The sequence below is a fragment of the Lontra canadensis genome, unplaced genomic scaffold (assembly GCF_010015895.1).
Source record: "Lontra canadensis isolate GAN:19392208 unplaced genomic scaffold, GSC_riverotter_1.0 scaffold43, whole genome shotgun sequence".
Taxonomy (NCBI): domain Eukaryota; kingdom Metazoa; phylum Chordata; class Mammalia; order Carnivora; family Mustelidae; genus Lontra; species Lontra canadensis.
This window is the reverse complement of record NW_022631037.1, coordinates 1,767,397-1,783,822: the sequence shown is the minus strand read 5'-3', so window position 1 is coordinate 1,783,822 and position 16,426 is coordinate 1,767,397. Positions and strand designations below refer to the sequence as shown.

General features: G+C 38.1%; 1 protein-coding gene across 1 annotated transcript in view; it reads left to right on the top strand.

Moving 5' to 3' along the window:
* Nucleotides 1–16,426, top strand: part of BRIP1 (BRCA1 interacting protein C-terminal helicase 1) — a 179,660-nt gene that overhangs the window by 68,623 nt on the left and 94,611 nt on the right. The window lies entirely within an intron of this gene.

Genomic DNA, 16,426 nt, shown 5'->3' with positions numbered 1-16,426 from the left:
TTTCCATAGTTTGGCTATTGTGGACATTGCTGTTATAAACATTCAGGTTCACGTGCCCCTTCGAATCACTACATTTGTATCTTTAGGGTATATACCCTGTAGTGCAATTGCTGGGTCGTAGGGTAACTATGTTCAACTTTTTGAGGAACCTCCATGCTGTTTTTCAGAGTGGCTGCACCAGCTTGCACTCCCACCAACATTGTAGGAGGGTTCCCCTTTCTCCGCATCCTTGCCAGCATCTGTCATTTCCTGACTAGTTAATTTAGCCATTTTGACTGGCGTAAGGTGGTATCTCATTGTGGTTTTGATTTGTATTTCCCTGATGCGAGTGATGTGGAGCACTTTTTCATGTGTCTGTTGGCCATTTGGATGTCTTCTCTGCAGAAATTTCCGTTCATGTCCTCTGCCCATTTCTTGATTGGAATACTTGTTCTTTGGGTGTTGAGTTTGATAAGTTCTTTATAGATTTTGGATACTAGCCCTTTATCTGATATGTCATTACAAATATCTTCTCCCATTCTGTCAGTTGTCTTTTGGTTTTGTTGACTGTTTCCTTTGCTGTGCAAAAGCTTTTGATCTTGATGAAGTCCCAATAGTTCATTTTTGCCCTTGCTTCCCTAGCCTTTGGCGATGTTTCTAGGGAAACATTGCCCTTGTTGTGGCTGAGGTCGAAGAAGTTGCTGCCTATGTTCTCCTCAAGGATTTTGATGGATTCCTTTCTCACATTGAGGTCTTTCATACATTTTGAATCCATTTTTGTGTGTGGTGTAAGGAAATGGTCCAGTTTCATTTTTCTGCATGTGGCTGTCCAATTTTCCCAATACCATTTTTTGAAGAGACTATCTTTTCTCCATTGGACATTCTTTCCTGCTTTGTCAAAGATGAGTTGACCACAGAGTTCAGGGTCTATTTCTGGGCTCTCTATTCTGTTCCAGTTATCTAGGTGTCAGTTTTTGTGCCAGTACCACACTGTCTTGATGATGACAGCTTTGTAATAGAGCTTGAAGTCTGAAATTGTGATGCCACCACATTTGGCTTTCTTTTTCAACATTCCTCTGGCTATTCGGGGTCTTTTCTGGTTCCATATAAATTTTAAGAATATTTGTTCCATTTTTTGGGAAAAAAAAAAGGATGGTATTTTGATAGGGATTGCGTTAAACGTGTAGATTGCTTTAGGTAGCATAGACATTTTCACAATATTTGTTCTTCCAATCCATGAGCATGAACATTTTTCCATTGTCTTTGTCAATTTCTTTCATGAGTACTTTATAGTTTTCTGAGTACAGATTCTTTGCCTCTTTGGTTAGGTTTATTCCTAGGTATCTTATGGTTTTGGGTGCAATTGTAAATGGGATTGACTCCTTAATTTCTTTTTCTTCTGTCTTGCTGTTGGTGTATAGATACGCTACCAATTTCTGTGCATTGATTTTATATCCTGACACTTTACTGAATTCCTGTACAGTTTCTAGCAGATTTGGAGTGGAGTCTTTTGGGTTTTCCACATAAAGTATCCTATCATCTGCAAAGAGTGATGGTTTGACTTCTTCTTTGCCAATTTGGATGCCTTTAATTTCTTTTTGTTGTCTGATTGCTGAGGTTAGGACTTCTAGTACTATGTTGAATAGCAGTGGTGATAATGGACATCCCTGCCATGTTCCTGACCTTAGCGGAGAAGCTCTCAGTTCTCCATTGAGAATGGTATTCGTTGTGGGTTTTTCATTGATGGCGTTGCTGATATTGAGGTATGTACCCTCTGTCCCTACACTTTGAAGAATTTTGACAAGAAAGGATGTTGTACTTGGTCAAATGCTTTTTCAGCATCTATTGAGAGTATCATATGGTTCTTGTTCTTTTATTAATGTATTGTATCGCATTGATTGATTTGCGGATGTCGAACCAACCTTGTAGCCCTGGAACAAATCCCACTTGGTCGTGGTGAATAATCCTTTTAATGTACTGTTGGATCCTATTGGCTAGTGTTTTGGTGAGAATTTTTGCATCTGTGTTCATCAAGGATATTGGTCTGTAATTCTCTTTTTTGATGGGGTCTTTGACTGGTTTTGGGATCAAGGGAATGCTGGTCTAATAAAATGAGTTTGGAAGTTTTCCTTCTATTTCTATTTTTTGGAAGTTTCAGGAGAATAGAAATTAATTCTTTTTTAAATGCTTGATAAAATTACCTAGGAAACCGTCTGGCCCTGGGCTCTTGTTTCTTGGGAGATTTTTGATGACTGCTTCAATCTCCTTACTGGTTATGGGTCTTTTCAGGTTTTCTATTTCTTCCTAGTTCAGTTTTGGTAGTTATAGATATCTAGGAATGCATCCATTTCTTCCAGATTGTCAAATTTGCTGGTGTATAGTTGATCATAATATATTCTTATAATTGTTTGTATATCTTTGGTGTTGGTTGTGATCGCTCCTCCTTCACTCATGATTTTATTTAATTGGATCCTTTCTCTTTTCTGTTTGATAAGTCTGACCAGGGGTTTATCCATCTTATTAATTCTTTCAAAGAACCAGCTCCTAGTTATGTTGATTTGTTCTACTGTTTTTTTGGATTCTATTTCATTGATTTCGCTCTGATCTTTATTATTTCTCTTCTCCTGCTGGGTTTAGGCTTCCTTTGCTGTTCTCTCTCCAGCTCCTGTAGGTGTTGGGTTTGGTTGTGTACTTGAGACCTTTCTTGTTTCTTGAGAAAGGTTAGTATTGCTATATATTTTCCTCTCAGGACTGCCTTTGCTGTGTCCCACAGATTTTGAACAGTTGTGTTTTCATTTTCATTTGTTTGCATGCATTTTTTTCAATTCTTCTTTAATTTCCTGGTTGATACATTCATTCTTTAGTAGGATGCTCTCTAGCCTCCCATGTATTTGGGTTCTTTCCAACTTTTCTCTTGTGATTGAGTCCTAGCTTCAGAACATTGTGGTCTGAAAATATGCAGGGAATGATCCCAATCTTTTGGTACCAGTTGAGACCTGATTTGTGACCCAGGATGTGATCTATTCTGGAGAATGTTTCATGTGCACTAGAGAAGAATGTGTATTTTGTTGCTTTGGGGTGGAATGTTCTGAATATATCTGTGATGTCCATTTGGTCCAGTGTGTCACTTAATGCCTTTATTTCCTTGTTGATCTTTTGCCTGGACGACCTGTCCATTTCAATGAGGGGTTGTTAAAGTCCCCTACTATTATTGTATTATTGTCAATATGTTTCTTTGACTTTTGTTATTAATTGGTTTATGTAGTAGGCTGCTCCCACATTAGGGACATAGATAATTAAAATTATTAGATCTTCTTGTTGGACAGACCCTTTGAGTATAATATAGTGCCCTTCCTCATCTCTTATTACAGTCTTTGGCTTATAATCTAATTTATCTGATATAAGGATTGCCACCCCAGCTTTCTTTTGATGTCCATTAGCATGGTAAATTGTTTTCCACCCCTCACTTTAAATCTGGTCTGTCTTTGGGTCTAAAATGAATTTCTTGTAGACAGCATATTGAAGGGTTTTGTTTTTGTTTTTGTTTTTTAAGATTTTATTTATTTGACAGAAGAGAGAGAGATCACAAGTAGGCAGAGAGGCAGGCAGAGAGAGAGAGGGGAGGAAGCAGGCTCCCTGTGGAGCAGAGAGCCCAACTTGGGGCTCGATCCCAAAACCCTGGGATCATGACCTGAGCCGAAGGCAGAGGCTTTAACCCACTGAGCCACCCAGGCACCCCAAGGGTTTTGGTTTTTTATCCATTCTGATACCCTATGTCTTTTGATTACGGCATTTAACCCATTTACATTCAGGGTAACTATTGAGATATGAATTTAGTGCCATTGTATTGCCTGTAAGATGACTATTACTGTATGTTGTCTCTGTTCCTTTCTGGTCTACTGCTTTTAGGCTCTCTCTTTCCTTAGAGGACCCCTTTCAATATTTCCTGTAGGACTGGTTTGGTGTTTGCAAATTCTTTTAGTTTTTATTTGGCCTGGAAGCTTTTTATATCTCCTTCCATTTTCAGTGATAGCCTAGCTGGATATAGTATTCTTGGCTGCATGTTTTTCTCATTTAGTGCTTTGAATATATCATGCCAGTTCTTTCTGGCCTGCCACGTCTCTGTGGATAAGTCTGCTGCCAATCTAACATTTTTACCATTGTATATTACAGACTTCTTGTCCTGGGCTGCTTTCAGGATTTTCTCTTTGTCACTAAGACTTGTAAGTTTTACTATAAGATGACGGGGTGTGGACCTTTTCTTATTGATTTTGAGGGGGGCTCTCTACACCTCCTGGATTTTGATGCTTGTTCCCTTTGCCATATTAGGGAAATTCTCTACAATAATTTGCTCCAATATACCTTCCGCCCCCTCTCTCTTTGTTCTTCTTCTGGAATCCCAATTACTCTAATATTGTTTCATCTTACAGTTATCACTTATCTTTTGAATTTTCCCCTTGTGGTCCAGTAGTTTTTTGTCTCTCTTTTGCTCAGCTTCTTTATTCTCCATCATTTGGTATTCTATATCACTAATTCTCTCTTCTGCCCCATTTATCCTAGCAGTAAGAGCCTCCATTTTTGATTGCACCTCATTAATAGCTTTTTTTGATTTCAGCTTGGTTAGATTCTAGTTCTTTTATTTCTGCAGAAAGGGCTTTTACTTCCAGACAGGGTTTCTCTAGTATCTTCCATTCCTTTTTCAAGTGTAGCTAGCACCTTGAGAATCGTCATTCTGAACTCTTGATATGACATATTACCAACGTCCATATTGATTAGGTCCCTAGCCTTCGGTACTGCCTGTTGTTTTTTTTCCTTTGTGGTGAGTTTTTCCACCTTGTCATTTTATTCAGATAAGACTATATCAACGAGAGAATAAAATACTAAAAGGGTGGCAAAGACCCCAGAAAAATGTATGCTAACCAAATCAGAAGAGACCCCAAATCAAGGGGAGAAGCAAAGGGGTTAAAAGAAGTTCAAAAAAAATTAAAAAAAAAAATTAAACAAAAAAATATAGACTAGGGAATAGAACAGAGCCACCCACTTGATTTTGGGTGTATTTTGGTCTCAGAAGAATCTACCTACCAAAATTTTAAAGAAAAACATACACACACACACACACACACACACACACACACATATACACACAAAAATAAGGGTAAACATGATGAAGGGAGGGAATATGACTATAAAGATGAAAATTTTAAAAATTCTAAAAAAGAAGTAAAAGAACACGGGGAGAATTTGCTTAGGCAGGAGACTAGAACAAAGCCCTGTGTTAGATTTAGGGTATATTTTGATCTATTAGAAAAAGTTGTATCCCAAAAAAACCCTATATGTATACAAAAATTAAAGTTAGATACAACAACGGATAAAACATGACTATAACAATGAAGATTTAGAAAGATTTTTTTTTTTTAGGGGCACCTGGGTGTCTCAGTGGGTTAAGCCTCTGCCTTCGGCTCAGGTCATGATTCCAGGGTCCTAGGATCAAGTCTTGCATCTGGCTCTCTGCTCAGCAGGGAGCTGCTTCCCCCTTTCTCTCTCTGCTTGCCTCTCTGCCTACTTGTGATCTCTGTCTGTCAAGTAAATAAATAAAATCTTTAAAAAAAAAAAAGATGTTGAAAAACACATATTGAGCATTTTTTGAAAAGATTTTTTTAGAAAGGTTTTGTTAAGATAAACTAGTTTTAAAAAATTAAAAGATGAAAGAGGAAAAAATTAGAATAAGAAATTTTAAAAATTTAATTAACTTTGCAAGACTAAAGAATCATGGGGAGAAAGCCATGCATTCCATGCTTTGCTTTCCAAACCTCCTCTAGAATTCTGCTGTTCTCCTTGATCAGTGAGCTTGGTCTTGGCTGGATGTTCTTGCTGATCTTCTTGGGTAGGGGCCTGTTGTAGTGATTCTCAAGTGTTTGCCCAAGGAGAAATTGCACCACCCTTGCCAGGGGCCAGGCTAAGTAATCTGCTCAGGTTCGCTCTCAGGAGCTATAGTTCCCTGAACGCTTTCCGTAGAGCTCTGGAGGAAAGGAATGAAATTGGTGGCCTTCCAATCTCCACCTGGAGGAGCCGAGAGCTCAGGGCCCCACTCCTCAGTGCGCCCTCCAAGAAAAGCACTCAATCACTCCCATCTTCCTGGTCTCCAAGCTCACATGGCCTGTGACTGAGCGTTTCTGCCTCTGACACACAGCCCCGTTTGGAGTCTCCAAACCCAGCAGATTCCTCTTACTCTGCTCTTCCAGTGGGTCTCCCCGGATCTGCTACTTGTGGGGTCTCTGCTCAAAGAGCAGTGGTCTGACTGTGCCACGGATCACAGTTTAAGATAACCCTGAGCTGAGATCTCACTCCTCGCTTCTGTTTCTGTAGCCGGCTTCCCTGCTCTAATACCTGCGAGCTCTGCTACACTCAGACACCCCCGATCCTTCTGTGACCCCTCAGGACCTGAGACTACACTGTACCTGCAAGGGCTTCACGCCCGCTTAGCCTCTAGAGCGATGTCCCTCAGTGGAACAGACTTTAAAAGTTTGGATTTTATGCTTTGTTGCTCCACCGCTTGCCAGGAGCCAGCTCCTCCCCTTGCGGTCTATCTTCCTGTCGCTTCAGATTCACTTCTCTGCACGTCCTACCTTTCAAAAAATGGCCGATTTTCTGTTTCTAGAATTGCTGCTCTTCTCTTTGATCTCCTGTTGGATTTGTAGGTGTTCGGAATGGTTTGATAACTATCTAGCTGAACTCCTGCTACCTGATGTCATCTTAGTCTGCTGCTCCTCCACCATCTTGACTCCTCTCGAATAATCCTTTTAATATACTGTTGGACCTGCTAGCTAGTATGTTGGTGAACATTTGGCATCCGTGTTCATCAGGGATATTGGTCTGTAATTCTCCTTTCTGTTTGGGTCTTTGGTTTTGGGTTCAAGGTAATGCTAGCCTCATAAAATGAGTTTGGAAGTTTCCTTTCCACTTCTATTTTTTGAAACAGCTTCAGTAAAATAGTTATCATTTCTTTTTTTAATGTTTGGTAGAATTTCTCTGAGAAGCCATCTGGCCCTGGATTTTTTTTTTTTTTTTTTTTTTTGGGAGATTTTTGATTACTGCTTCAGTTTCCTTACTGGGTATTGGTCTGTTCAGATTTTCTATTTCTTCCCGTTTCAGTTTTAGTAGTTTATAAGTCTCTAGGAATACATCCATTTCTTCCAGATTGCCTAATTTATTGGAATATAGTTGCTCATAATATGTTCTTAAAGTTGTCTGTATTTCCTTGATGTTGGTTGTGATCACTCCCCTTTCATTCATGACTTTATAAATTTGGGTCTTTTTTCTTTTGGATAAGTCTAACTAGTGGTTTATTGATCTTATTAATTTTTTCAAAGAACCAGCTTCTAGTTTTGTTGATCTGTTCTGGTTTCTATTTCATTGATTTCTGCTCTAATCTTTATTATTTCTCTTCTGCTGGGTTTATTTGTTGTTCTTTCTCCAGTTCCTTTAGGTGTAAGGTTAGCTTCTATATTTGAGACTTTTCTAATTCTTCAAGAGAGGCTTATATTGAGATGTACTTCCCTCTTAGGACTGCCTTTCCTTTATCCCAAAGGTTTTGAACAGATGTATTTTCATTCTTGTTAGTTTCCATGAATTTTTAAAAGTCTTCCTAAATTTCCTTGTTGACCCATTCATTCTTTAGTAGGATGCTCTTTAACCTCCCAAATGTTTGAGTTCCTGCCAAATTTCCTCTTGTGATTGAGTTCAAGTTTCAAAGCATTGTGGTCTGAAAATATGCAGGGGATAATCCCAGTCTTTTGGTATCAGTTGAGACCTGATTTGTGACCCCTGTGATCTGTTCTGGAGAAAGTTCCATGTGTACTTGAGAAGAATGAGTATTCTGTTGTTTTAGGATGGAATGTTTTGTATATATCTATGAAGTCCATCTGATCCAGTGTGTCTTTCAATGCCCTTGTTCCTTTGTTGTTCTTCTGCTTGGATGATCTGTCCATTGCTGTGAATGGGGCATTGATGTCCCCTACTATTAATATATTATTATCAATGTGTTTCTTTACTTTGGTTATTAATTGGTTTATATAATTGGCTGCTCCCATGTTGGGAGCATAAATATTTACAGCTGTTAGATTTTATTGTTGGATAGACCCTTTAAGTATGATATAGTGTCCTTCTTCATTTCTTACTATAGTTTTTGGTTTAAGGTCTAGTTTAAAGTCAGATATGAAGATTGCTACCTCAGCTTTCTTTTGAGGTTCATTAGCATGGTAAATGGTTCTCCACCTTTTCACTTTCAGTCTAGAGGAGTCTTTAGGTCTAAAATGGGTCTCTTATTGATCTCATATCGATGGGTCTTGTTTTTATCCAGTCTGATACCCCGTGTCTTTTGATTGAAGTATTTAGTCCATTTACATTCAAAGTAACTATTGAAAGATGTGAATTTAGTGCCATTGTATTGTGTGCAAAGTCCCTGTTTCTGCACATTTTTTTAATAAAGGTTTTATTTATTTATTTGAGAGAGAGCAAGAGTGAAAGAGCATAAGCAGTGGAGAAACAACAGAGGGAGAGGGAAAAGCAGGCTCCCCACTGAGCAGGGAGCCTGACGTGGGGCTCAATCCCAGGACCCTGAGATTATGGCCTGAGCTGATGCAACTTAACCAACTGTGTCACCCAGGTGCCCCCATTTCTATAGATTGTCTCTGTTTCATTCTGCTCTATGTTATTCTTGGGCTCTCTCTTGACTTACAGGATCCCCCTTAATATTTGTTGCAGGGCTGGTTTGGTGGTCACATATTCTTGCAGTTTCTTTCTGTTCTGGAAGCTCTTTATCTCTCCTTCCATTCTGAATGAAAACCTTGCTGGATAAAGTATTCTTGGCTGCATGTTCTTTTCATTTGGTACCCTGTTTTTATCATGCCAGCCCTTTCCTGCCAGGTTTCTGTGGCTAGGTCTGATGTTATTAGTCTGTTGTTCCTCCCTCTGTAGGTAAGGAGCCTCTTGTCTCGAGCTACTCTCAAAATTCTCTATTTTTCTCTAAAATTTACAGGCTTCACTATTATATGTCAGGGTTTTGATCTATTTTTATTGATTTGGGGAGGGGTGCTCTCTGCCTCTTGTGCATGAGTGCTTGTTTCCCCAGATTAGGGAAGTTCTCAGCTATGATTTGTTCACATATGCCTTCTGGTACTCTCTCTGTCTCTTCCCCTTCAGGCACTCCTAAAATTCTGGCATTTGTATGTTTCATGGCATCATTAATTTCCTGAAACTTTGTTTATGGACTATTACTGTTTTTCTTCTCTTTTTTTTTCCAATTTCCTTCCTTTACATCAGCCTGGCTTCTAGATCACTTAACTTTGTCTTCTGCCTCATTCACTCTAGTTGTTAGTATATCCAATTTAGACTGCATCTCAGTTATAGCATTTTTATGTTCGAGCTGATCAGATCTCATTTCTGCACTAAGAGGTTCTCTATGCTTTTTTCAAGCCCAGCTATTAACTTTATAATTGTTATCCTGAATTCCATCTCTGACATCTTGCTTATGTCCATATCAATTAGACCTGTGGCAGAGAATATTTCCTCTGGTTCTTTTGTTGTGAACTCCTCCTTCTAGTCATTTTGCCCAGAGAAGAATGGGTGGGCAAGTAAGCAGAATCAAAAATACCAACCATGACCCAAGCAAAATACACACTAGACAAATCCAAAGTGGCTGGAAACTAAAACAGAAAAGCAAACAAAACCAAAACAAAACAAAAAAGAAAAAGGAAAAAAGGGGGGGGAGGGAAAAGAGACTATATATATTCTCACAGGGTGGACAAAGCAGGGTGATCCTCTCGTTCCTGAGTGAATTTTGGTCTGTGTGTTAGTAGGCACTAAATCCCAAAATTGCAAAGAAAGTAAAACTTATATGTATGCAAAATAAAATTGAATAGAGTGAAAAAAGGCCAAAAATGAAATATATATTTACAACATGTAGATTTAAAAAATAAAGGTTAAAAAGCGACTTAAAAACAAAGAGTTGATCACATAAGAAAGTAGTTGAAATGGGAAAAAAAGAAAGAAATGGAAAATTTTAGACTGAAGGATAAACAAATCATGAGAAAAAATATCTCAAGTTCTATATACTATTTTCCCCTAGCGCTGGAATTGTACATTCTTGTGGGAGCCGTAAATTAGTTGTGCACCTGTTCTTCCTGTTGGTCGTCTGGGAGAGGGTCCTGCTCTTCTGCTTCTCAGGTGTCTTTGCCTGGGCAGAATTGCACTGCCTCTTGCCAGAGGGCTGGGCTTAGGGTAAGCTAGTCCTCTGTATAGGTTTTGTTCCTGAAGCCTTTCCAAACCTCTTTATAGGATCAAGAAAAAAATGGCCGAGCCCTGATCTCCAACCCCAGAGATGAAAGATCACGGTCCCTTCTCTTTAATAAACGCTCTGGGGCAGTCTTCACTTCTGTATATGCCAAACTGCAGACTCCTGTGGTACATGCCAACAGCAGTCCTCCCTGGGGTGGTCAGGTGGGGAGGGGGGGAATCCAAGGAACCTCCATTACTGGGGCTGAGAGTTGTGGACTGCCCCGAGAGCTGTTGCCCAGTCATGGGGACTCATTTTGCCCCTCCCATTTTGCCCTCTATGGCAGATGGTCCCTGCATTCCAGTCCTTTTCAGGTTGCTCAGTAGGAGAGTGGTCACCTCATCCGCCCGGCTCACAGTTTATGGCAACCCAAGCAGAGAGTACCCTTCTGGGGTCAGTGAGCTCCACTGATTGGGCACTCTACTCTACCGGCTCAGGCTCCTCTGTTAGTTCTGTGGCTCCTGGGATCCTGAGACAATAGTGACCCACCTAGAATGCTGCCCTTTTTATTCCCTAAGCCCCTTTCACATAGGGATGTCTCTCACTGGAGCAGATTTCTAAGGGTTCCAATTTTGCCCTCCTGGCCTATATCATTTTCCAGCAGCGGGCTTATAGAGGCTCCCTACCCCCCACCCTGGTTATCTTCTGATATCTCCCCTCAGATTCAAGTTTCTGCACCTCCTACCTTGCAAAAAGCAGTTGCTTTTCTACTTGTAGAGTTCTAGATATATTTTCTTACATCTCAGGCTGAATTCATGGGTTTTCAGAATGGTTTGATAGTTTTCCAGCTAAATTCAAGGGACCCGATGAAATAAGGTCCCCTACTCTTCTGCCATCTTGCCTCCTCCTATCCTCTTTTTTGTTCTTAATTATTTAAATTAATAGACTTTAGTTTTAAGAGTGGTTGTTTTATTTAGGTTTACAGAAAAATTGAGCAGAAAGGACAGGATTCTCATAAACCCTCAATCTCAGTCTCACATACACAAACACACACACACACACAGTTTCTCCTGTCAACATTTTTACAGTAATATAGTACCTTTCTTACATTTGATAAAATATTGTTATATTATTATTAACTAAAGTCCGTAATTTACATTAAGGTTCACTCTCTGTTTTGTAAAGTTCTATGAGTTTTGATAAAGATAAAGTCATGTATCTACCATTACAGTGTCATATAGAATATTTTCACTGCCTTAAAAATCTTCTGTGCTGCACTTACTAATTCATCTCTTCACTATACCTCATTTCCTCTGCTGAACCTCTGGCAGCCTGTGATTTTTTTTTTTTTTTAATGACTCCATGGTTTTGCCTTTTCTAAAATGATTTAGTTGGAATCATACTAAGCTTCCCTCATGTCTTTTTGTTGCTTGATGGCTCTTTTCTTTTTATTGCTAAACAATATTCATTGTATATATGGATACCATTTTTTAATCCATTCACCTACTGTAAGACATACTGGTGGCTTCCAAGTTTGGGCAATTCTGAATAAAGCTGTTATAAACATTTGTGTGCATATTTTTGTGTGGGTGTGCTTTCTTCTCATTTGCATCAATATTTACTACAATTACTGTATTGTATGGTAAGACTGTTTTTAGCTGTGAAAGAAACTGCTGTCTTCCAAAGTAGCTGTGCTATTTTTGCATTCCCATCATCAGTGAATGAGGGTTCTTTTTTTTTTTTTTTTTTTTAAGATTTTATTTATTTATTTGACAGAGAGAGAGAGATCACAAGTAGGCAGAGAGGCAGGCAGAGAGAGAGGGGGAAGCAGGCTCCCTGCTGAGCAGAGAGCCTGATGTGGGACTCGATCCCAGGACCCTGGGATCATGACCTGAGCTGAAGGCAGAGGCTTAACCCACTGAGCCACCCAGGTGCCCCGAGGGTTCCTTTTTTTATACATCCTTGCCAACATTTGGAATTGTCTGGGTTTTGAATACCAGCCATTCTAATAGATGTGTAGTAGCATCTTACATTTTTTTCATTTACAATTCCCTACTGATGTTTAATGTAGAACATGTTTTTCACTTGCTCTTTTGCCATCTATACATCTGTTTGGTGAGATGCCTCTTCAAATCTTTTGCCTAGTTTTCAGTTGGGTTCTTTATCTTCCTGTTGTTGAGTTTTAAGTGTTTTGTGTATATTTGGTATACAAGTCCTTCATTCAGATACATGTTTGCAGATATATTCTTCCAGTCTGTGGTTTGTCTTTTCATTCTGTTAACAGTATCTTTTATGGAACATAAGTTTTTCGTCTTAATAAAGTTCAGCATACCAATTTTTTCTTCGATGGATCATGCTTTAGATGTGTCTAAAAACTCACCACCAGGGAAGCCTGGGTGGCCCAGTTGGTTAAGTGACTGCCTTCCCCTCAGGTCATGATCTCAGTGTCCTGGGACTGAGTCCCACAACAGCCTCCTTGCTCGGCAGGGAGCCTGCTTCTCCCTTTGCCTCTGCCTGCCATTCTGCCTGCCTGTGCTCACTCGCTCTCTCTTTCTCTAAAAAAAAAAAATAATAATAATAAATAAAATCTTTAAAAAAAAAACAAAAACTCACCACCAAACCTGAAGTCATTCAGATTTTCTTCTGTCTTTTCTTCTAAAGGTTTTAGAGTTTTCATTTTACATTTAGGTCTGTGATTTGTTTTTAGTTAATTTTTGTGAAGGATAGAAGGTCTGTATCTAGATTCATTTCTTTGCATGTAGATGTCCAATTATTCTATCAGCATTTGTTGAAAAGATCATCATTCTCCATTGGATTATCTTTTGCTCCTTTGTTAAAGACCAGTTGGCTGTATCCTTGCGGGTCCATTTTTTTTTTTTTTTAAAGATTTTATTTAATTATTTGACAGAGATCACAGGTAGGCAGAGAGGCAATCAGAGAGAGGAAGTGAAGCAGGCTCCCTGCTGAGCAGAGAGCCTGATGCGGGGCTCAATCCCATGACCCTGGGATCATGATCTGAGCCGAAGGCAGAGGCTTTAACCCACTGAGCCACCCAGGTGCCCCTTGTGGGTCCATTTTTAAGCTCTTTATTCTTTTCCATTGTTTGATTTGTCTGTTCCTTTACTAATACCACACTATCTTGATTACTATGGATTTATAGTTAGTCTTGAAGTTGGGTAGTATCAGTTCTCTGCCTTTCTTTAGTATTGTGTTATGCTGATCTGTTTCTTAATAAACTTTAGATTCAGTTTGTCAATATCCACAAAGAAACTTTCTGGAATTTTGATTGATTGCATTAAATCTATAGATCAAACTAGGAAGAACTAACAACTGAACAATATTGAGTCTTCCTATCTATGAACAGAGAGTATCTCTCCATTTGTTTTGTTTGGATCTTTGATTTCTTATATCAGTTTTGTAATTTTTCTCATATGGACTTAAAGAGGTTTTTGAACCAAAACAGGTAGGAACTATGGCTGCCATGATCATTTTGGGCATATGAGTATTGAAAATGTATTTTAATCAGATTATACTTAGAATTTTTGCCCTGCATTTTTAAAATGCAATGTGGTATTATAAGTATTGTCCATATTATGACATCTTTCCATGATTTTTTGCATAAACTTTGCATTTTAAATGTTCATATCATTAGTAAAATGGATAAATAAATTGTGAGGTGTTCACATTGTAGAATATTAGACAGCAATCTAAAAAATGAACCACCATTCATATCAATAAGTCTTACAGATATAATGTTGAGTAAAAGAAACCAGACACAGAAGACTATAAATGGTATGATTTCATTCTTCTGAAATTTAAGAAGAGACAAACGTAATTATGCTAGTAGAAGTCAGAACACTGATTACTATTGTGCAGGGGTAAGGGACAGTTTGGGTTGAGAAAGGGCAAAAGGGAACCATCTAGGATTCAAGGAATGTTTTTGTGTCCTGAGTGAGTGTTAGTTACATGGGTGTGTGTATGTGTGTTTAGTGAGCTGTATACTTAAGACTAGTGCATTATATATATATAAAATTTAATAAAAATGTACAAATAAATATACATCAAAGGAAAAAACTTGGAAAATACAAAAGGCACAAAGGAAAGAAAACTCATAAGCTTAAAGATGATCATTAGTAACGTTTGGATTTATATCCAGCTGTCTTATTTTATGCATATATTTACCTGACACAAATTGATTTCTATGATGCATATTTCTTTGTACACTTTTTTCATTTAATGGTATATTATGAGTACTGGTTTTTTTTTTTAAGGTTTATTTATTTCAGAGAGAGCACATATGTGAATTGTAAGGAGGGGCAGAGGGAGAGGGAGAGAATTTCAAGCAGACTCCCCACTGATCAGGGAGCCTCTCAGGAGCTTAATCTCAGGGCCCTGAGATCATGACCCAAGCTGAAATCAAGAGTGGAATTTTTAACTGACTAAGCTACCCAAGTGCCCTTATGAGTACTGTTTTAACAGAGATCTTTCACATGACTTTTATTTTTTTAAATATTTATTAGAAATGAAAAAATTATTAGAACAGGGGCTGGGGGTGGGTGGGGGGAAAGCAGAGGGAGAAAGAATCTTAAGTAGATTCTGCACTGAGTGACTGCCATCTCATAGCCCTGAGATCACCACTTGAGCCAAAACCAAGAGTTGGAGGCTTAAACGATTGAGCCACCCAGGTGCCCCTTTCATGTGATTTTTAATTGCAGTGTAGGATTTTTGTGAGTGTACATATTCTTTCTTTTTTTTTTTTTTAAGATCTTATTTATTTATTTGAGAGAGAGACAGAGCATGGGGTAGAGGGAGAAGCAGGCTCTCCAGCTGAGCAGGGAGCCCAACACGGGGCTTGATCCCAGGGCCTGAGCTGAAGTCAGTCACTTAACCAACTAAGCCACCCAGGCGCTTCGTGAGTGCATATATTCTAAATTACTTGATTAATCTGGCATATGAAATGTAAGTTGTTAACAGCCTTCCCAGAATAAGAAAAAAATTTTGTTATAAACATCCTTGAAAATATATCTTTTTCTTTTTAAAGATTTTATTTATTTATTTGACAGATAGAGATTACAAGTAGGCAGAGAGGCAGGCCACCCAGGTGCCCCGAAAATATATCTTTTATATCTTTTTATATGTCGCTGTTTCCTTTATATATTGTAAATACTAATTCTTTGTTGCTTATTGCATTGCATGTATATACTTGTGTCTGTGGTTTCTTTATTTATGGAGTATTTTTCTAAAAGTTGTTTTTATTTTAGTGCATTTAATATCTTTTATGAATTATATTTATGAATTTTTTTTATGAATTATATTTGAGTTTAGTTTAAGCAGTCTTTTCTTATCTTGTGCTACATTTTCTAAAAGTGTTATTTTTTCTTAATAAAATCAATGAAGGATTCCTTTTTGTTTATATTGTGAATTGAAAATCCATTTTATTTCCATATGGATAATTTTCTCAGCATCATTTACTAAATAGTTCATCCATTTCTTTCTGATTTGTAGTGACACTTCTGCCACATATCTGATTTTCATTTATTTGTGAATTTCTGGACTTTGTTCTGTGATCTAAACTCATATTTGTTAATTACTCTGGCATTAGAAAAATGTTGATATCGGGATGCCTGGGTAGCTCAGTTGGTTGGACATCTGCCTTCGACTCGGGTCATGATCCCAGGGTCCTGGGATCAAGTACTGAATCAGGCTCCCTGCTAAGCTTCTGCCTCTGCCTGCTGTTCTCCCTGTTTGTGTTCACTCTCTTGTTCTCTCTCTCTCTCTGACAAATAAGTAAATAAAATCTTAAAAAAAAAATGTTGATATCTGGTAGTATCTCCTCACTTTGTTCTTTTCCGTTGGGATAAATAAATTTTAGAATTAGCTTGCAAATTTCCATGAACATTTCTGTTGGAATTTTGGTTAGAATTTCACTGAATTTAGAAAGAATTATTTATTTATAGTATAGGAGTTTTCCCATTCACAAACATGATGTATAAAGTTCTTCATTTATTATGTCCTACACCTCAATAAAATTTTGTTATTTCAGTTTTAAAAGTCTTAGATGTTTTGGATAGGTTTATTCCTAACTACGTTAAAGTTTCTGTTTCTTTTTCAAATGCTGTATTTAAAAAATTGCATTTTCTAGTTATTGCTGTATAAAAATGGTAGTAGATTTTT